The sequence below is a fragment of the Mauremys mutica genome, chromosome 1 (assembly GCF_020497125.1).
Source record: "Mauremys mutica isolate MM-2020 ecotype Southern chromosome 1, ASM2049712v1, whole genome shotgun sequence".
NCBI lineage: Eukaryota > Metazoa > Chordata > Testudines > Geoemydidae > Mauremys > Mauremys mutica.
Window position 1 is genome coordinate 22,717,176 of NC_059072.1, and position 23,603 is coordinate 22,740,778.

Sequence of the window (23,603 nt, forward strand, 5' to 3'; positions counted from 1 at the left end):
ATGTCAGCAACTGTTTCAGTAATTCTTCCATTTTTCTGAGCCAAAGCCCTTCCTTTGTACATTAGGGACGTTTACTCGCCAAGATATACATGCCTGGCTAAAAGATGTATTTTTCTAGGAAAGGTCAGAATTTTTCAATGTACAATGTACATCTGGATTTTTTTCTTTTTTCTTTCTTTAATTTTTTTAATGGCTGTTGTTTTGGTTTTGGGGTGGTGAGTTTATGCATTGCAATGCAGTGACATAAATCCTGTGACAATGAAAAACAGAAATAAGAAATTACTTAGTACACATTCAGTGCAATGCATTTAAGCATAAAAACCAGGCAAGTAGTGTTGAACAAGGAAGGTGGAAATCATTAACACTAGTCAGACATAGATTCTGATGCAAAAATAAACAGGTACCTAATTCAGTGATAAGGTGCAAACATATGTCGTTTCACATACTGTATTTAAAGTGTGATTGCATTCTGAAAAGTGACTGTAAAAATGGCATTGATGGGGTTGCATGTTTATTGTGTGTCAGTGATATTAGGTCAATTTTTTTCAGATTATAAATAAAAAGAGGAACTTTTTCCCGACATCAAACTCCTTCTGGACTCTCAGTGTCAAACTGTGTCCTTTCCTTTTCAAGCATTATCACCTTGACAGCACCTGTAATACGCAATAGGTGCTGTTAAGCTGCAATACAAGTGTGCGTTGCGGAAGCTGGGGAAGAAGAGTGGAAGACCTAGAAAGCCATGCACTTTCCACTTGCTCTAAGAGCCACAGGTTTCATGGGGACTCATCACAAATCCATCCTCCCTTAACAACACAATCTGGAGGATTGAAACTCATGGCCATTCTTGGTCATAACATGCAAGATCATTTGAACCAAAAAAGAAAAGCAAATTCACATTACATTTCTGGCTATTGTTATTTTTAATTAAAGCCACAAACCATTCATGACTGTTTAGAGTAAGAGCTTCCACACATTTCTCCTCAAGCATGTGCTGCCAATCTGCTACCCATAACAAATACACAGTACACTCGTCAATCCTTGGCACCCTCAAGTGCATTGGGAAGGGTGCAGGAGGGCTAACTGTGCTTTCTGAGTCAGCCAGTGCCCCCTATACAGGCTGCCAGCATGCCCATTCCAGATACATTCCAGAGTGGTATCTCTACCTTCCTTGGGAGGCTCCAAAATGCTACCTGTGATCAAGTGGACCTGGCACTGGGACTCAGGAGACCTGGTACCATTCCCAGCTCTGCCACTGCCCTTCTTGGTTACCTTGGGCAAGTCACTTTCCCCCCAGTGCCTTGGTTTCCCTCTCGTATCTACTTAGATCAAAACCAGTTGGGGTCAGGGACTTTTGCTATGTTTATGGAGCATGGTGTGGAATCCTGATTTTGTTTAGGCCCTCTTGGGGCTACTGTAACACAAACAAAAAAATATTATGTGCTCCTTACTTAGCTGGGGTTGAGGAGAAGTGGCAGGATATATCCTGCCACCCTACCTCACTTCCCCACATTTGCACAGCAAGCACTGGTATGGGCTCCAGAAAGGTGTAATGGCTCCTCAAAGGCATTCGGTCCAGCCTGTGCAAGGGCAGCAGAACTCCTGGTATTCTCAGCCCTCCTCTACGCCCTCACAGGAACCAGTCTTCCTTTATGTTGCCAATCTGACTTCCAGATTGGTGCTGCTGCTGCTGCTTCGTCTTCTTCACTTCTTATTTCTTGAGGGCTCTTTCCCCTGATGGCATATTTATTTATAATAGTGGTAGCCCTGGGTTTATTTACAAATTCTGGCTGTTCCTAAAGTTCATCTTTTTACCTGCCTCAAGGCAATGCAAGACGATTCCCTCTTGCAGTAACTAAACCAGTAATGTCCACTTCATCTCATTTCTTTGTTTTCCTCCCATAAGAATGCCTTTCTTCACTTACGTTTTTATCCTAAATTAAAGCCCGATCTACGAATGCACTTAAAGATAGGCCTCGCTTTATGCACTTGAGTAATCCTAAATGGAACTGTCCATTCACTTAAAATTAAGCTAAATGCTTAATTGGTTTGCTAGATTAGCACCTTATTTAGTCACATAGATGCAGATGCACTACTGAGTATCTGCCTCTTAATCTATTAATCATAGACATTTGTCATAATTGACATCAACATTTGTCTTCCATGTTTAAGATTTGAATCTTAGCTATTTCCTTCTGTCCCCCCGTTTAGTTTATCATGTCCATGTGAAGGGAAAATATGGCCACCATCCTCTAATGGGATCTTGTGAGCTCATGGAGTCCACTTGATTTTGAAAGGTGTAAGGGTCCACATAGGCAGATCCTTTGGTTGGATCAGGCCCATAATAATCATGATGACATTGGAAGGGAACATGGAAGTGTAATCAAATGTAGTCATGAGAGATACTGTTCATAAAATGGATTGTGTCATGGCAGAAATCACAAATGTGGCTACACTTAAACATTTACAGGAAAAAATAGAATTACTGACCGAAAGGACAAGCCTGGTACAGAATTGGCATTTCTGAATGGTGGCCAACTATCCTTCATCTGACAAGGTGAATTTCCAGTCTATGTGACCTGTGTAAGTACAAAGTTTGTCTCTTCCTGGGATATCACTAGTAAGAAACACGTTAACAAGTGGAAAGCCCAGTGTAAGCCATTTTCCCAGCCTTGGATGCTCCTTGGGTTGGTCATTCAGGGCTGCTCAGCACAGCCTCTTGCTAGTCTGTATGCAGGCTGTAGGTCTGAGGGTGGGAAGGGCTTTGGATTTCAGGTCTCTGAAGACATGCACTCTGACTTCCTCCTTTGGTTACATAACTACGGTCATTCAATGGCAGCTCTGACATTGTGCCTGTGGTTAATGCGCCCTCACAATGGATTTCTGACCTTTCACGGCACAGACTTAGTTATGTGCTACTCGGGGGCCATCACTGCACATCACTTTCCCATGGTCCCTGGCCCTCTGTCAGGTTTTATTTCCATGATGGGGGATGATTGTATTGTTCATAGTTCTGTGTGTCAGCCAGGAGTTGGTTGAAGAAGTCAGTGTGGTTGAGCCACTAATTAACAGCAGCCATAATATAATTATCTTTGACCTCTGTACAGGGTGGTGCAGACCTAGAGACAGTACCATAAGGCTAAATGGCAAGCTGAAGGAGGGGGAGTTATTAAAGTGGCTGGAAGGGGTAAATTGGGAAGCTAAAATCCACAGGCAAACACAGTAGCTGTTAGATTTAACAAAATAAATAAATAAAAGAATTAGGCATTTCTATTACTCATCCTCATTATTACTTGTGTTTCCGTAGAGCCTAGACTGAGATTGTGCTGGAGTCCCTACAACCACATAGTAAGAGACAATCCCTGCCCTCAAGAGTTTATGATCTAAATAGACAAGACAGACCAAGGGCAGGAGGGGAACAGAGACACAGAAAGGTGAAGTGATTTGCCCAGGGTCACACAGCAGGTCAATGGCAGAGTTGGGACTATATCCCAGGTCTCCTGACTCCCTTTCCTGTCCTCCAATCCATTAGACCAGTGCAGAATAAGACACATCTCAACCTTTGTGCCTTACGTTCTCCATGTGAAAAATCAGTATAACAAGACTTATCCACCTCACCTGGTTATACTGATACTTAATTATGCATATTTTTTTTGTGATCTTCAAATAGAAGTCGCTTTCCAGCCTCTAATATAACACTGCTGCTGATTTCACAATTGGGAAGGCTGCTCTGAGCATGCAGCTCTGTGAGAGTGTGTCGTAGTGTGTCATCATTGTGAACTGCATTCTGAACACTGCTGTTTCATGTGCATTGTGCTGCATTGCCCTGCAGATCTAAGATAATTAGCGTAGGAAGTCTAATTCCTTATCCTAACCATGTGAAGCATGGCAGGCTGTCCCTTCTGAATTCTGACTCCATATGCCACTTTACCACTTAAAATCAGGGTATGGGAAACAACATAGCAGTTTAGAAGTAATGAACAACAGTTTCATGGCTGGGATCTTTGAGACTGTAGTGGCTCATCAGCTGAATAATGAGTGATTTACCGCTGGTAAAATAAATTGCCCAAAAAGGACTTTAGTTCATTCACCTGTTGCTCTGTATTAGTTGATGCATAAATCATACACTAATAGAGAAAACATATAACTATTTCTTGAGGCTTTAAACTATGACACAACAACCACAATAATCATATTTTAAGCCTCGATTTGCGAAAAATGTATAAATTCTCATTTTTATGGGGGATGGGGGGAAGGGAGGGGTGTCAGGGTGTTTGAGGAAAGAGGCAGAAGCAAACAAAAATAAAAATAAGCCTTTATATACATGTTCTGACACTAAAGAGTAGCAGTGAAACAGGGCCCAAACTTTGTATTCAATGGAAGTTTTGCCATTGACTTCAGTGGGAACAGGCAGGGTTATTCCCATAGTATTTTTCTATGTCTGAACGATGCCTAGAAATATAACAAAAGCTAGAATCAAATCACCAGAAGACCACGGAATCATTTTTTTCTGTCTCCCCACATACTGGTCAAATTGATATATTTGGACTGGCATAGAGGTTACATAACAGAATTTAGTAATCACCAGCAATTTGTAACTTCAGACACGACTTGAAATACTGCATACACAATGTGTTTAAGTTACCTTTGGTATTTCAGGGGATGAGTGTATGACAATAAAACAATAGTTCTCAAATAATTAAATAAATATTTTTTAAAAATCTTACTGATTCAGTTTGGGTCTGGATATTGGCAAGGGCTCTTCTGTGTATAAATTTATATTACAGTGGCACCCAAAGGCCCAAATCAGGGTCCTATGGTGCAGGGAGCTGTACAAGCACATACTCTCATAGAATTGATAATCCTAGAAGGCAGGTGACATTCACTGGGGGGGGGGGGATTGAATATATGCAAATTGAATATATTTCATATATTGCAATACTTTTTTTTTCTGATTAGAGAGAGAGAGTATATAACAGCTAATCTACTTCAGTGCCTCAGGCCTTTGTAAACTGTCTGGCTTCTCATCGGCATCATGACAGAGGTGCAATGCAAACCAGGGTCCTGATCCTGCAAACCAATATTTATGAGAGTAACCACATTGTTTTCAGACGGAGCAATCATGTGAGTAAGGCTACACTGATGATTCTTAGTGAGTATGCAGCTATGGTATAAAATCATGGTGCTGATTATATAAATGATACTGGCTTGCTACTGGGCAGACATTTTTCTGTTCTCTTTTCCAATCAACACAAAGGGCCAGATACACACTTACCTGGTATAAACCGATATAGCTCCATTGATGTCAGTGGAGCTATACCAATTCACATTAGAGGAGAATCTGGCTCAAACTGTGAAATTTGGTATCTTCCACCCCTTTCACCAATGTTTGTCCTCTAAAATTCTTGTGTACATTTGCTGAAAGCAGATTTCCTTGCTCAAAAATAGCTAACACTCTGCAAAATCAAAGTAACTGACACCAGGAATTAATTTAATTGTTCAACTATGATATACTAAATTCCAGACAAAGCTATTTATATAATTCCGATATGGTTCTAATTTAAATAAGCCCTATCAATTACACTTAATTAATAGTGGTAGCATGCATGTGTATAACAACTGAACATACAGTATAATATGTTTGGCTTTCTGTTCTGCTGTGATGATACTGTTGCTCAGGAGACATTAGCACTTGGCTAGATTTGACTGAACAAAGGAAATATATCAATAGCCTTGGGGAAAACATCCTAATCAGAAACAAGTTCCTATTTAGACAAGAATGCCTATACTGGACACTGAAGCAATAAAAAAGCATAAAATAACCACTGATGTCAGTTATAGAACAAGAGTGTTGCCATTATGGAACAGACAAATGGTCTAACTATCCCCAGAACCTTGTCTCTAATGCTTCAGAGGAAGATATACAACACTTATTATGCATGTAATTGTGTATCCACAATCTTATACTACTGGGAAGGAGGATTTATTTCTGATTCTATCTGATGACTTTGGATCGAAGGTTCTGGTAACCCTCCCCCCGTATCTGTGTAACATCAGAGGCTATTCTTATTCGTCTAATGCAGCGGTTCCCAGACTTGTTCCGCCGCTTGTGCAGGGAAAGCCCCTGGCAGGCCGGGCCGGTTTAACTGCCACATCCACAGGTGCGGCTGACTGCAGCTCCCAGTGGCTGCGGTTTGCTGCTCCAGGCCAGTGGAAGCTTTTGGAAGTGGCGCGGCCCAAGGGACATCATAGCTTAAAGCCTCAGGAAATAGTTATATGTTTTTTCTATTAGTGTACAATTTATACGTTGTCTATTACAAAGCAACAGGTGAATGAACTAAAGTCCTTTTTGTGCGATTTCCTTTACCAGCTGTAAATCACTCATCATTCAGCTGATGAGCCACTACGATCTCAAAGATCCCAGCCATGAAACTGTCGTTCATTACTTCTAAACTGCTACGTTGTTTCTCATACCCTGATTTTAAGTGGTAAAGTGGCATATGGAGTCAGAATTCAGAAGGGACAGCCTGCCATGCTTCACATGGTTAGGATAAGGAATTAGACTTCCTACGCTAATTATCTTAGATCTGCAGGGCAATGCAGCACAATGCACGTGAAACAGCAGTGCTCAGAATGAGGTTCACAATGACGACACACAATGACACGCTCTAACAGAGCTGCATGCTGAGAGCAGCCTCCCAATTGTGATATCAGCAGCACTGCTATATTACAGGCTGGAGAGCGACTTCTATTTGAAGATCATAAAAAAAATAATTTAAAAAAATGCATAATTAAGTATCAGTATAGCCAGGTGAGGTGGATAAGCCTTGTTATACTGATTTTTCACATGGAGAACCTACAGCACAAAGGTTGAGATGTGTCCTATTCTGCACAGCAAGTTATCAATAGAAACAGGAACTTGACTCCTGATTCCTAGTGTCTTTAACCACTAGGCCATATTGTGACAACTCTTGGGATACTTGGGACTGCACTGCTGTTTCACATGCATTGTGCTGCATTGTCCTGCAGATCTAAGATAATTAGCGTAGGAAGTCTAATTCCTTATCCTAACCATGTGAAGCATGGCAGGCTGTCCCTTCTGAATTCTGACTTCTATTTGCCACTTTACCTCTTAAAATCAGGGTATGGGAAACAACATAGCAGTTTAGAAGTAATGAACGACAGTTTCATGGCTGGGGGTATGGCTACACTTACAAATCTGCAGCGCTGGTAGTTGCAGCGCTGGTCGTCCAGCTGTGCAGGGCCAGCGCTGGTGTGTGGCCACACTCACAGCTACCAGCGCTGGTGTGTGGCCACATTTGCAGCATTTGCAGCGCTGTTGGGAGTGATGCATTATGGGCAGCTATCCCAGCGTTCAAGTGGCAGCAACGTGCTTTTCAAAAGAGGGGGGGTGGGGTGGGGTGTAGTGTGACAGGGATTGGGCGAGAGAGAGAGTGGATTTTTGGAGCCAACACTGTGTGTTACCTTCCTGCCTTGAAAAATCAGAACATGTTCCCGATCTCTTACCCTTAACTCTTAACTGCAAACAGCCTGCAGCCAACGGACTCCCTCTCTCCCCTCTGCCCCATTTCTGTCAAGCAAACACTCACTCCCTGCCTGCCTCATTATCTCATTTGATTGTTCACAGATTGATCACAGCAAATAGGAGCTGTGTTTGTAGATAAGCAGCTCCGGGATCAACGGAGCTACGGAGCTCCGAGTTAACAACAAAACAAAGAGAGGCTGCATAACAAAACAAAGAGAGTAATTTATAAAAGCATTCTGGGATATCTGCTAATACCCTGGAGGCCAATAATAGCGCTGGTGTGTGGCCACACTTGATCACCAGCGCTGCAGCACCAGCGCTGCAATCTTTATTCCCCATGCTGAGCCAGGTGTACGGCCAGCGCTGCAGCCAGGGAGTTGCAGTACTGGATGTGCCCTGCAGGTGTGGACACTTACTAATTGCAGCGCTGGAAAGCCTCCACCAGCGCTGCAACTCGCAAGTGTAGCCATACCCCCAGGGATAACTTACTCTGCTTCTAGGATGAGGGAGTCTTACTTGTGGTAACTGGGTGTTAGCTCTCTAGCACCACCAGCCTTTCAGCCACACAAGCACTCTCCTCCATGCTATGCCAGCCCTGACTTTGCCTTGCGGGTTAACAAGAGGTGCACCCCAATACCCAAGTCCCCTTATAGCATTTCCCTGTGGTATCCGGCCCCTGACACTAGCTACTCACAGAAATGCCAGATCCTCAGCCCCCACAGGAGCAGCGTATCTGAATTTGCCAGTTTTACCTTTAACCACCACTCCTGTAAAATACACAACACTTGTAATGAAACAAAAGAAGACTTATTTAAAAAAGAATTAAGATTCCACTATAAATAAGAGAGAGTGATGGAAACAAAGGATTACAATAGAAAACAATATCAGAAAGTGTGAACTAGGGCCAACAGTTACTTTTCCTACCCAAGAAATTAGGTCTCCTCCCAAAGTCCAGGATGTTGCAGCGCTGGCTGACTTCACAGGAACCAGGATCCAATCGGTCATGAAAAATATCCCCACTCAACAAGATGTATCCTCAGTGAATGGAAGCAGAGGGTCTTTCTCTGCCCTCTCATATACTGAATCAGCCTTTTGTCTCTATTGGCAAACAGGGTGATCCCCTGTCTGTTGTAATGTCCCTCCCCCGCTCTCTACCCACCCCAAGTTGTTTTGACTGTTTTACAGTTGTCTTTGATTTGCCATTGACTGTTCTGGAATGGGGCAATTGAACAATACACTGCATAATCAGCTGGCCAGGGAGGAGTGACAACTCCATCCTGCTTGAATGGCTCATCATCAAGACATAGGGTACGTCCAGACTACCCGCCGGATCGGCGGGTACCGATCTATCTATTGGGGATCAAGATATTGCGTCTCATCTAGACGCGATATATCTATATCGATCCCCGAACGCACTCCCGTCGACTCCGGAACTCCACCGGAGCGAGCGGCGGAAGTCGACGGGGGAGCCGCGGCCGTCGATCCCGCGCTGTGAGGACGGGAGGTAAGTCGAAATAAGATACATTGACTTCAGCTACGCTATTCCCATAGCTGAAGTTGCGTATCTTACATCGACCACCCTTCTCCAGTGTAGACCAGGCCATATAATTCCCTGGTGACTAACTTTTACTCTAAGTCCATAAGGGTATAATTTTCAATATAGTTACATTATTTCTTAAATATTACCAATACACACATCTCACAATGATCATGCATATTGATGTTTTCAGCAGAGACCTCACAAGCTGCCCTTCATAGATAAATACCACGAAAGCAAGATATTTGATGTAGTGAGCTTGTCAGGTCTGAGACAAGAGTTGTTTGCAAAGAACAGGGGACCCTTTCCCCAGGGGCCTTTGTGGCGACACCCACCCACTCCCATTTCATCATATGTTGCCAGCAGCCAATTGGGAAGGCCACTCAGATTCCCAGGCACCCCTCTGACCATTGCACTATTTGTAATGCCCTGCTTAGTCACCCAGGGCTTGATTCTTCAATGCTTTACACTGCTTAATTATGCCCGTGGATCTCTGTTGAGTTCAGTGGTGGTACAGTTGCGTAAAACTGGAGTAACACAGTGGCAGTTTGCATAACCAAGGGATTTATTGTCTAAGTATTATGGTCCCTAATCTGACATAATGCCTACAAAAGGAATGTATTTGATAATTTATATTCCATGGGCCAAATATACACAGGTCTGAGATGACACTATTTTCTCTGAGACCAATTTTAAAAAAAAACAAATAAGAGGTTCCTGATTTAAGGAACCTTTAGTCTCAGTTAGACATAACATAACATGGAGTAACAAACAAAGACAGATGAGGCGGGCGTGAGTGTAGGTAGAAGTGTAACAAAGGTAATGATTGTGATTATTGCTTTTAGTTGCATAACATGCTAAATGATCAGATTCCTCAAATGCATGCATGTATTCTCCCTGTGATGTAGCAAGCCAAAATATCATGTATAACACAGACAAGCCCTACTAAATAAATACCAGCTAAAAGAACGGACTTGTTACAAAATATTTGTGTACAACAGGCTCTGAGTTTAAAAGGTTACTGTTTTGCACTCCCTCTTGTGAGAAATTCTAGCAAGGATCACACACCTTTGGTAAATGATTTCTCAGATTAAAAGGTGTTCAGAACTGTCACAATTCATTCTGCTGCAACTCATATAGTTCTAACTTGTCCACACACCCTGTGGCCCACGCCACTTCCCGCAGCTCCCATTGGCTGGGAACAGTGAACCGCAGCCACTGGGAGCTGCGGGCAGCCGTGCAAATGTAAACAAACTGTCTGGTGGCCCGCCAGCGGATTACCCTGACAGGCCGCAGATTGCCCACCACTGGTATACAAGCTTTAGATGATTTAGTGGCAATGTGAATTATAATAATAACGTGTATTTATACCTTCCTTTCCTCTGAGGATCATTGTGCACTTTACAAGCATTTATTAACAGAGTTTAGCAATAATCTTGAAAGATCGGAGATGATTAAACTGAGACACAGTGAGGTTAGGAGGTTCCAGCAGCCCCCATTGGCCCAGAGCAGCGATCCATGGCCAGTGGGAGCCACAATCAGCTGGACCTGCGGACGGGGCAGGTAAAGACACCGGCCCGGCCCGCCAGGGGCTTTCCCTACACAAGTGGCGACCCCTGTTTGAGAAACCCTGACTTAGCAAGTCCCCAGGAGCTCTGACTCACAGTTCATGAAATGACCCTCCCTTCTTCTAAATGCTTTTTAAATGATTTTCTAAATGAATGCTGATGTTACCTTCTTGGTCATGCTTTCATGAGAAAAAATGTATTACAAAGTGTACGTACATAAAGGGCACTGCCCTGTAGTCCTGACATAGGCAAAACTTCCTTTAAAGTTAATGAGCATTTTGCTAATGTCTTGACTGGACAAGGCCAGAGAGTCATGCATTTGTATATGGACAGCACATTCCAGTTATAACACTTATTAATCCAGGGCCCAGTCCTGCACCATTTAAGTCCATGGGAATTTTGCTGTACACTTCATTGAGAGCAGGATCAGACCCATTACTGCTCTTCATAGCAATGCCAAAACCATGCACTGTACTTTAAGGGCCAGGTTGTGTAATCTAAGCTCAGTTGATACAGTCAGAGGGAGCATGCCTTGTTCACTGTCCATCTGGATGGTGCAGTGTGTTTGCTTTGTATCTGGCCAGCTCTTCTTGTCAATGTGGAAGGGGTCGGGCTATAGCCCTGCTTTTTCCCCACCAAGATGGGAGGGCACAGAGATTGCAGTTGTGCCTGGCTCCTTGCACCCTACTCACCTTGCCCATGTATGATCTGCCAGTCACCGTCTAGCCTATCAGAGAGGAATCTAAACAACCGTGGTCATTATTTGTGGATTTGGAACCCTGGGAGAGACATCGCAGCCTTGAACCTGCTGTTTCAACACCACAGGCTATCAAATAGCCATGTGTTACTTTCACTTAGCACACTTTGCAGCTTTCCCTGGCTGTTATTTCTTCAACCTGGAAGCAATAATATATCATCCTCTTCTCTTTGTCTGTGCGCTGCATACCCAAAGGGTCTAATAGCCCACTAATGTTAGGAGCTATCGTTATCTGTAAGTGATTGCGCTGAAATTAGGGTTTATTATCTAAACATGTAGCGTTTATCTAAAATATTTTCATATTTATCTGTGAACAAGAAAGAAGTAAAAATTCTTCTTCTTTCCCCCCCGCTTCCCAAATGCTGGATGATACTGCTGCTGAATAAATATGGCAAGTCTAGTTTAAACATGGAGTGAGTGACTGCAGAAGGTTTATTTATTTAAATAGCTTCCCGTTCAGATGAAATCTAAACAGAAAAGCACAAAAGTTATCTCTTAAATCCAAACCAGAGGTTTGGCTGAACTTATTAAGTCTGAAAGTTCTGGATGTCAAGCAAAAGAAACTGGTTTTGCATGTGAAATACACTTGAAATAACTTCCTACAGTCCTTCCTTTTCAAAGTGCTTTACAGACTCTACTTAACACATCCTCCTAATTTCCCAATGAGGTGGGTATGTTACTATTTTCTTCATTTTACAGATGAAGAAATGAAGGCAGAGAGTTTATGTGATGTGCCCAGTGCCACAGTGGGAAACACTGACATGGCACAATTAGAATGATGTCGTTCCTGATGTGCTGGCTCATGCTCAGTGTACTAGTCTATGCCTCTCTTTTTAGTTTCTTCCAAACACCAGCTGGTGATCAGCTGAGTATGAAGATTGATGGTAGTATGTGACTATGGAATATGCTCCTAAATTCACCCTTCACCTATATTCAACCTTCTTTATGGGGTTCATACCGAGTGAATTATGGTTATGTAGCATGTGTTTGAACAGCAACCATGTTACTCACAGAAGTATGAGTCCTCAAACAAAAGCTGTTCCTACCAACTTTAGAGATGGCTGGGAGGGTGTGGGGACACCAAAGGGCTGATTCACTAAGAGGACACTCACATCAAATAAAGGGCTGGTGGTAATGGATCCACTCACAGCCTCCAAATCAATTATTAAATGAAGTCGCAAAAATAAATAAGGAAGGAGTAAATACTCACAGACATATTTACATTTTGGAAGGCTTTTTGTTTGTGCAGTTAAAACAACATAACAAACCTTAATTAATCTGCTAAGGAAGATTTTTCCAAAAGTTCTAGGGTTGTCAGCGAGACAAGTAATGCATGTTAAGGATGCACTTAATGATTCAAAGTTACTTCTAACTTCTCTTGAAATTCACAACTAGGTGTAATGACAGAAACATTTCTTTATTTTGGCTCTTGCCATTGACCACATCACCATTCTCCTTCTGGGCGTGGATGCATTTTTGTATACCACAAAAATACATTTTAGGGAAAAACAGGAAAACAAAATAAGAAGAGGCCTGAGCTTTGCTCATCTCCCAAACCAAACTTTCCCTAGCTTCCGGAAGTATCTCCCACACCCACCTACAGACATCAGCTTGCTTCTTTCCAGTGGCAAAGGCTGAATAGCCTTCCTTTGGAGGCTGACCCAAATTGAACCAAGCTCCCCAAATTAGATCCAGAGAGGGTAATTTAGTACTACAGAGAAACAGTACAGAATAGGGCAGGGAGTGAAGAATATTTTGAATAGTTGAAATTACCAAAATTTGTGTAGGTACAATTGTAAAAAGTGCCATGGAATCAGTAGTGACCATTTCTTTTCTCAAAGATGGTATCTCCAATAGCACAACATCTAATACTAGGGCAAACACCTCACAACGTCATGCTGGGGCACTGGTTTATTAATGGCTTGGGGAAAAGTGACACTTACTTACCTGCAATTTTGGCCACTGAGATATACTATCATTTACTTGTTCCTTTATCGTTCCGGTATGAACAAGCTAGAGATGGGTAACTCCCTTAACTTGAAATATGGAAAAGAATAATTGTTACATGAACATAGATGTGACATATTGACCTATACTGATACTAGTAGCATACATGAAACTATATGAGAAGACCAAACAAGTGATCTGTGTAATTCCAGCCTCACTGCTGCTCACCTGCCAGAACAGAGACCCTTACTCTTGGTAGACTCATAGATGATTAGGGTTGGAAGAGAACTCGGGAGGTCATCTAGTCCAGCCCCCTGCTCAAACCAGGACCAACCCCAACTAAATCATCCCAGCCAGGGCTTTGTCAAGCTGGGCCTTAAAAACCTCTAAGGATGGAGATTCCACCACCTCCCTAGGTAACCCATTCCATTGCTTCACCACCTTCGTAGTGAAATAGTTTTTCCTAATATCCAACCTAGACCTCCCCCACTGCAACTTGAGACCATTGCCCCTCTGTCATCTGCCACCACTGAGAACAGCCTAACTCCATCCTCTTTAGAACCCCCCTCACCTTCAGACAGTTGAAGGCTGCTATCAAATCGCCCCTCACGCTTCTGTTCTGCAGGCTAAATAAGCCCAGTTCCCTCAGTCTTGTGCCCCAGCTCCCTAATAATTTTTGATGCCCTCCACTGGACTCTCTCCAATTTGTCCACATCTCTTCTGTAGTGGGGGTGGGTGAACTGGACATAATACTCCAGATCTGGCCTCATCAGTGCTGAATAGAGGGGAATAATTACTTCTCTCAATCTGCTGGCAATGCTCCTACTAATGCAGCCCAATATGCCGTTAACCTTCTTGGCAACAAAGGCATACTGCTGACTCATATCCAGCTTCTGGTACCATTTCCAGTTACTTTTGTCAAAACAGGACCATAGGCCTGAACTTGGCCTTAAAGGGGAGATGTTTTTAGTATAGGCCTTCTATATCACCTTGTCTTTGGTCTCCTAGACCAGGGGTCGGCAACCGGTGACTCGCGGCTCGCCAGGGTAAGCACCCTGGCGGGCCGGCCCGGTTTGTTTATCTGCCGCGTCGGCAAGTTTGGCCGATCGCGGCTCCCACTGGCCGCGGTTCGCGGTCCCAGGCCAATGCGGGAGGCAGGAAGCGGCGTGAGCCGAGGGATGTTCTGGCCGCGGGAGCCGCGATCGGCCAAACTTGCCGACGCGGCAGATAAACAAACCGGGCCGGCCCGCCAGGGTGCTTACCCTGGTGAGCCGCGAGCCACCGGTTGCCGACCTCTGTCCTAGACACTCACATACTTCTCCCCTTTCCTTCCATATAACATGCAGCCACTAAGATCATCTTCCCCAGCTATTGTGCTTGCCATGTCACCCCTCTTTGAATTCCTCTGCATCAGATTCAAGCTTTTTGCCCTCAGCTTCCCTTGCTTCCATGCTACTTAATCACTGTTATCACTTGATATGGTTGTGCCTCACCTGCTCCACTGCCAGCTTCTAAAGACCATTTGTTTACTTCTCCCGCAAACATCTCTGTATCTTCCATCTGAACATGGAACACTTTCCTTCAGCTGATCCATAAGGCACTAATCTTCTCCCACCCTGACCCTGAGGTGTTTTTACTCAGTCCTTGCTCAATCAAAACTCTCATTGCTTCACTGAAGAATGAATTAAAAAAAAGAAGGAGCTCAGATCCTGACCCACTGTCAGCTAATTCTAAATTGATTAAAAAATGTTGTAATGGAACAGTGACTGTGAAAACATACGTTTTCTATTTTGTTACTATAGTACAGTGGTGAGAAAAGACTGTTGCGGGAGATACCATTGTGTTTTAAGGAGATTTGTGGGTAGTGACGCAGCTCCTGTGCCAAGAGGCTAGAAACGCAGCTGAAACTAGTAACATCAATAAAATCAGGGATTAAACTGCAGCATGAGCAGTAATACCAATCCTAGATATATGGAAACTGGCTGACTCTTCAGAGAATTTGCTCTTTGAGAAAGAAAGGACTACAGTGAAAGGGGTTCTTTTGTCTGACCACAATGGAGATGATTCTTGTTTTTTTACAGAAATCGTAATGAAATATCTTAGCACTTGAGATGTGCTTTGTCAATGTGTTTTTATTAGCGCTGGGAGTGAATGTAATTCTGCATCAAAGTGGCTATGAGGGGGAATGTAGGGAGGAAGTAAAGGAACATAGGAAAACTTTCTGAGTCTAAAAACTGTAACCTCAATAGTGCATGCTTAAAAAATACCATGTTTTTGTCACTTTCACTGTTTTGAATATTTTGGAGCATTTAACTGTTCTGTTCCAATTCAGGCACACAGTCTGGACTCTGAACAGTGTTGTAGTATTCAATGGAAAGTAAACTTATTAATCTCTCAAAGCTACAATGAGACATGGTGAGAATGGCTTCCATATGAAATGCACAAAGGGCAAATGATGGCTGTCACTATTCTAAGAGGGGTCTCCCTCAGAAATGTTCCCCCTTAGCTTGTGGTACTGGGGGGCAAGGGGGATGGAAGGAAAGGTGTGGGGAGGGACTAGAGTATGTGTGTATCTGTATTCCCTTTTAAACACAAACACTTCCTCATCACCATAATAATGATGAGGGAGGCCTTTAGGGCATTTTATCCTTTGTTCTTGGGAATTTATGTTAATTGCTATTGTGTAAAAAACCAGGAAGGAAGGATGGAGGCATGCATATATGGATGGATGGAAAATTGTATGAAGTATGGTGATATTATAGTAAAATGTTCTTTGATTGTAAGCTGTTTGGGACAGGGAGCATGCTTTCCTACGTGCGTGGACAGTGCCTAGCTCCTTATGGGTGCTTCCATCATACAGTTAATACAGTTCTGAACATTAATAACGTTTAATGCCCTCAGTTTCAAATAGCGGTAGTAGGCTGAAAAAGTGGCTGTACAGATTCTGAGAGTATTCATCCCAAGACAATTTCTTTTAGAAATACCTGAACCTTGGTGTATTCTAAAGGCTAAAGAGTATCTTCTCGGAAGTATTTTATGAGTACAGAGGGTCAGTAAGTCATCTCTGGCAGGGATAGGTTAGCGGAAGCATCCAGATGTGTGGAGCTGAACTTCAAATAACCCCAATCTTCCCTTCCATATCCTTGGTGAATTTTAATAAGAGGATACTAAGAGCCATCTCTAGCACATTGCAGAAATGGGCAGCAAGTATTTGCTGTAGTAGGTTATATCACTAATGAATAGGCTAAAATGGGTTGTAGGCAGGACATATCTGTATCTGTTTCATTAAGTAGTGACTGCCTTTGGGAATGACAGATTTTTAATAAAGCTCTGACTTTCTTAGACTTTCAAACCAGCCAGGTTCTGGTTCAAGCTCTTGATGATCAATAGCGGGAAGCAACAGAGAGAATTAGTGATAGCCTATCAGTAAAAGAAAGTAATATAAGCTGGGGCACTTAAATTAAGAGGAAAACAAGTACAGTGGCAGCAATATTTCAAAACTCCTTTATTCAGCAAGAACAATAAACAAATTCCAGTGTCTCATATCTATTCTTGGTAGTTACTTTGTCCACAGCCTTTTAGTAATCCTCCTGTCAGTAAATACAGAAATAATAACAAATGATAGTTGATTGCAAGTAAAGTACAAATGCAGCTTACTTTTCATGGAGAACTAGTTAGAAAATGTATATTTTCCATGAAAATTTTCAAATGGAAACAGACAAAAATTTGGTTCTTCATTTTTTCCACATTTCTCTCCCACGAAAAGGGTCATTTTCCATTGGAAAAAATACTTTGATAAAAAATTGTGATCACCTTTACTTCCATGCAATGCCACCTACTTAATACAGTAACAAAGCAACTTTCTGTTAATGGTAGAGGAGAACAAGAGGATGATTTCATGCTGACTTGTTTCCACTGTATTATATAGCAACAATAATAATATGGGAAAGATATTTCCTTCCCTTGCTAGGTGACGTTGCAGGGTGAGTGTGGTTTGACAGTGGCTGCAGTAATGGAAAGTGAAACTGAATGTTCTTGGATGGATATTGTCTTTTGCCAGTTCTAGTGGAGGCAGGCTGTACTGTGTGAAGGCCTTGGCTTCATTAAGCAACTGCTGGATTTTGAAGACAATGTTGTGTTGCTTCCTTTATCTGGGACAATATTTTGCTCTTCTATTGTGACTTCCAATGGGAGGATCTCAAGGCTCATATTTTATAAAAAATCCTTCCTCCACGAACGTTGGCGCACAAGGTGGAAACCAGTCTCTTCCATGCCTCTCTGTCTTTTGCTGCTGCTTCCATTTGCTCTATGATGTTGAGATTTATTATTTTGTCCTCCTTGCAAAGGATTCTTCTTAAGGTTTCTCTTGGGTGTCCTTGTTTCTTCACATGAGTTGGTTTCCACTTGACAACTTCATGTGGGAGTCTTCATCCAGAGTACATGCCCCAAATACGTCCAGCGTTTTTTCTAATTCTGGTAGAAAGTGCTGGTTGGTGATTTCTCAGATCTCTCAGACATATGATACCACTGAGATTACATTTGAAATGAAAATTCTCAGTTTTGTTCTGGTGCTATATGTCTTTGACTTCCACATGTATTTTTAGTTTACTAAATGCTGTAAATGCCTTTCCTATCCTTGATGCAATTTCCTTCATTAAGTCTCCATTGACTAATATAGTGTTGTCCAGGTAGATTTACTGTTCTACTTTCTTAATATTGTTGCCTTCTAATGTGATGTTACTGCTTCATGTCTGGGTTTCAAGGATGATTGTATTATCATAACTAATTTTAGCTGCTCTTGGCCTGCTATTTTTGTCAAGTTGTCTGCCTTCGTTTGCAGCTTTTCAGGGATGTTGCTCTGTAGCACAATATCATCAACTAAGTCTAGATCTTCTAGGAATTTGCCATCTACCCTGCAATACTGGTCTTTGTGTTGCTAATATACTTCTTTATTATTCAGTGTATGGCAATGCCAAACAACATAAAATGCAGCTCTGTGCACTCCAGCCTCCACATTGAACCAGTTTGTTGCCAAAGCACTTTACAAACATTAATAACATAAGCCTGAAAATAAGTAGACCTCTAGGCCAAACAGCTCTGGATCTTCACCACAGTCACATACCACTGAGTAAATACTCGCACTGTGCCTTAAAGATTAGCACACACTCAGGGACAGACTGACAAGGGAAGAGAATTTCAGCAATGAGGGCCCTCTGTTGGTAATGTCCCCTCTTCATACTCACCATCCCACTCCTCCTCCAGATGTTCAAATTTAGCAAGAGCACCCGAGCTGATATCAGCTATCACAGCAATACATGGGGAGATGAAACCCAGGCCTCAGAGGGCTTTTATATTTCAAACATAACAGCATGAGTGGTGGCATCCCAAATTAAAAAAAAGGGAAGTTCAGCCTTTGTGGCCTGATCCATTTTCAAATCCACTGACATCAGTGGTGCAAGATAATGGCTATGGAGTACAGATCTTATATATCCTATTTGGTTGACACTACTAAGTGGGAGGACAGCATCATTCAATATTAATTGTAGCTTCTGATTCATCTTCAAATGGAAGGAATTCCAGTAATCCAATCAATTTGGTTTTTCAACTCTCTTTGACTTGTGTGTGTACAAACAAGGCCTCTTTTGTCTGAACTTTGCTTGACAGCTTTGTGAAGCATTTTTGCAAGTGAATGAACTTCAATGGAGACAGCTCTGCCATGCTTCCTTTATGATTGTTGGTCCGGTAGGGAAAAAAAGAGAGAAAACAAGAGATTATAATGAACAGATTAGATGTTCCCAGAAGGAGGAAAGCAATGTGGAATATGTCTGATTTCTCCTCGGGTGTGGCTTTTTTTCTGCCCCTCCAGCTCAACAATAATGTCATACTTGGCAAGAAAAGAGCTTCCTGCTCCTGCATATGGAAATTAAAAATGTCTTGAGCTGTGATTGAAAAGCCTCTGTGTACACGCAGGCTACCAGCTGAGGCTCCTCTGGTTTTCAAAGCAGCAGGAAATGTGCTAAGGACCCTCTATATCTCTTTTGAAAAGAAATGAAAAGGGAGCTCTATTACTATGTACAGACACACTCCGACGTATACAGCTTAAATCTCCTTCAGAGCAGCCTGAACACTGCAGAGTTGTTGACCTTGTACGCCAGACAGTGAGACAGGAGGGAAACAGAGAGAGAGAGAGAGAGAGGCTTCTATATGAAATGGCTAACTGATTAGCTGAAGTAATTTGAAACCAAATTGACATGTCTTCACTGCCCTTCACACTTGCCACAGTTATTCCTTTGTTTTGGGAGCAAAGATAATAAATAATCTGATCAAAATAACAATTGAATAATTGGATGTCTCTTTCCAGAGAATCCCCCTGCACTGCTCTAGTTGTGATATTTTCATTCTCAGGTACACAAATCGTGATGATGTTCTTGAATAAAGTGTTTGATGGTTCTCCCCATAAGGATAAAACTGCTCATAAGACTTGCACAGTAAGAAATTAAGAAGAACTTTTCACCTCTCTTACCCTTTTTATACTGGTGTAATGCCACATACTTCAGTGGGGTTACTCTAGATTTACACTGTTGTAGGTGAGAGAAGAATCTGGCCTACTAATTGAACAATTATGATTAGAATTTGCTAAACCCTAGCTAGGCTGCCTGGCTGAAGGGTGTGGGTGGTCTTGCATAATTCTGAATGAAGGAATCTGGATCCTGGAATCTTTGGCAAGACATCGAATAACTCTGCTCCTGCAGTCAGGGGAAAAGTTCACTTATTTTCCCTCTTCCTTTCCAGAGAAACTTGGGGTCTGTACTGTGGAATGTAGCATGATTGCACCATAACAATATATCGGTAAATCAAACATTTATGTTAGGCATTTTAATAGTGCCCATTCCTCATATTCTAAAGCTGCAATACAAACACACTTAACCTTACTAGATAGCTTGAATTGATGAATGTGCCACAGAGCCACTTCCCCACACATTGCCACCCACAAAAGAAAAGGTATTTGTCTCTAGTCATGTTTTCACCATACCTCAGAAATTGACCTGCAAAATGGATAGTGATCTAGATCTCTGTAATCCACCTCTCCTCATTCTTTATACTTTAAAGCAGCAAATCAAAGGCAAGTAGATTTGCTGGTAGATTTTAAAATGGTTTTGAAAAAATCAAAATAGATCAGCAACCTATCTCCATCAGAGGCAAATCCTCGTTCTTTAGTCTTTAAAGCAGCAAGTCACTTTCCTCTCCTACAACTAGGTTGCCATTCGATTGTTTGTTTCTTTTTGTTTTAAATTATTTTAAAATCTACCAGCTTTGAAGATTATCAAATTCTCATGATCATGTCTTCGGACTGGCTTGTGAAATGCACGACTTCCAATGGCATGTATCAATGCTCTGTTCCTCTGTGTTATCTGGTGTATCTTTCTCTACCAGCCCCTGGTCACCTGCACAAAGAGTACCTGAGTGTACTGCCCCTAATACACAGATTGTGTTACCAGAGGTGACGGTTTTGCAAACATGCTAGAACCAGCTCTGGGTCCTAATTCTCCAAAGCATTTGTGCAATCTTTGATACCTTGAGCTGCCACTGATACCTGTGCACAATGCTCCCATTCTGATCTGGGAGTGTTTTACATCCATTTTATACTTATCTTGCATAGGTATAAGTGATTATACAATGTGCAAGGCAGTGGAGAATCAGTGCTCATTGGAGCATGATCATTTTTATATCTCCTTGGCAGGACATTTCGGTGTTATTTATTCTTCACTCCAAGCACAGAAACTAATTTTCTTTCATGTAAATTATACATTTAAGCAGTGGCTCTTGGCAGACAGCTCCTTTTTTGCTCTATATTGATAGTGAACTTTTGTCCCAAATGACCATGTTAATGAGTTAAGTTGTGATTTCCTGATTTTCAGCGTTTGTTTTGTTCGCTCTTTCTTTTTAAAGAAAGAGTCATTTGAAGCCTAACAAGAGATTTATAGACTGACTGGATGCATTTATCATGTGACTTTCAATTCTTATAACTCTATTACTTTGCAATTAAAATTCAACTTTTCTTTCAACAAGAATCATGGAAAAGCATGATTGTATAGACTTCTGCATAATGCTGTGCTGTGGTTTGAATATTGTTAACTGCAGGGCTTTGTTAACCTTGTTGTGAGAAAAGTCCTTTTCTAATGGTAACTTTGGCTTCTTCTGACTTAGCTAACTAAGCCAGTAATGAAGTTCTTCATGCAATCTGCATCATGCATCACAGATTACCTAAATACATGTGATATTGCCAATGAGATGTTGACATGTCTTTGGGAAAAAAAAATTCAAAAAACAAACCTATCCTGAATTATATATTCAACTATCCCTTGTCTTGTGTGTGCAGAGAGACCCAAATTAAACTCATATTCAGCCCCAGATAAAAATCAATAATATAAGTAGTATACTCTTCCAGGAATATTGCATACACTCTAAAGAAACAAACACAGAAACAAAAAAGTAATGTATTCATGTCCCGTGGTCATGTCATTCTATTGAAAAATCTGGAAGAAGATCAAGAAAAGCTAAGATGATTGTTTTTCTCTTCGTCTGAAGCCTGTTGTCTTTCATGTGGGACTTTTCAAGCCAATCCCCCAACAAGTTACTAAAAGCATTGTTTAGTCACCTCATATCTAGTACTGCAAAGCATAAAGAGGAAAACATATAAAAATACATATTTTTTTAACCATAATTTCTTTGTGAAACTGAAATTATTTGCAGGCTTGGAGAAATTTCACAGAAATGATAGTTGGGGCAACATTCCATATTCCATTTACATTTTTGAAATGTTGGAAAAGCCTACAAGTGAAATTAGAGAAAGTGCTATATATCAATATTAAATTTTTCTCCTGCTCAGAATTACCCCAGAAGCAAATGGAGACCTTCTCATTTGTGTTTTGTGTGCAAAAGTTATGTGCTACTAAATAGATACTTCAAGAAAAAACACCTGGTCTCGTTGCACTCCCTAAGCAGACAAGAGATCACATCTCAAAAACACATTAGACGCTGCCTGGCACCTTTGTTGGTGTAGAACAAGGATTAAATGAAACCAAAAAGAGTGTTACAGGCTGTGCCTTTATCCAGGGCCTAGTCAGACAATGTTGCCAAAGCTGCAGTTACAATGGGACTCTGGCTCATATGGACCTATGACGCATGAGGGACAAGTTGAAATAGTCTTATGCTGCTGCCTGCCAAGTCTTCAGGGCCATGTAGATCTTAAGTTTGCCAATTGTGGTTGGACGTATTCCTGGAGGTTTCATCACATGACATAATCTTTAATTAAAGATTAATCTTTAATTCCTGAGGGTTGGCAACCTCAGTGGACCTGGTGTTAGATGGCCATTGTTCCCTGGAGGAGCTGTTATTGATGGGACACCAGGGGAACAGGGAACGGGTGAAGTTATTTTGGAAACAACTCCCCTACATGGACAGAGCAGTGCACAAGGTTTAATAAAGTTCCACTTGTTCTATTTAGCCTGCGTTCAACTTCACTCTTTGCTAATGAAAAATGGTGACAGAATCTGAAGCCACCCAGAGACCTGCATTTTGCAGACACAAACCTTGGCCAGCAATGGACCCAGTGAAGGAGAAGTTCAAGCTGTATGCAGATCTGGCTATCTGGGAGGACAATAGCAGGAAAGTAAAACTGTTATTTTACCTTACTGGTGAACAAGGAAGAGAGCCCTGTACCACTCTGAAACTTGCCACTGCTTCAAGCCTCACAGCTGCTCTAGGAGCCCCGGGGAAAGAAACTGTGGAGCAATACAGGTTTCTTGCTATGTACAGATCAGAAAGGAAAGAGAGAGACCCCTGTGTTACTGCCTTACACCACACTGGCTGTTACATGCAATTTTGGAAACTTGACAGACTCCCACATTCGGGACAGGATAGTCTGTGGAACTTGGGATCACCACATGCAGGAGTGGCTGCTCTGGGAAGGGGATCTCACATTAGACAGATATGTAGACTTGGGACATCCATCAGAAGCCTCAAAAGAAAGGATGAAAGCCCTAGGAGGCACAACTCCCCCTAAGTACATGCAGTGAGACAACAGCAAAGGAATTCACATAGGCAGGGTTCCAGACCTGTAGCGAGATGCATTTATTGTGGGAGAACAGATGAGTGGGTTAAGGAGATGGCCCTGCATTTGGACAGTATTGCAAGGAATGTGACAAGTTGAGCCATTTTTGCAGTGTGTGCAAGAGAAGAGGAAGGTCC

At 42.0% G+C, this 23,603-nt stretch overlaps 1 protein-coding gene across 3 annotated transcripts in view; it reads left to right on the forward strand.

Annotated features, from left to right (window-relative positions):
- The window catches only part of SEMA3C (semaphorin 3C), a 163,793-nt gene that overhangs the window by 61,552 nt on the left and 78,638 nt on the right, over positions 1–23,603 (forward strand). Inside the window, exon 1 of one of the 3 annotated variants that reach the window (XM_044987197.1) lies at positions 5,016–5,121. The exons of the other annotated variants lie outside the window; for them this stretch is intronic. The gene's annotated coding sequence lies outside the window, so the exon portion shown is untranslated. Of the gene's footprint in view, positions 1–5,015; positions 5,122–23,603 lie in introns of those variants that run through there. 3 annotated transcript variants of the gene reach the window in all.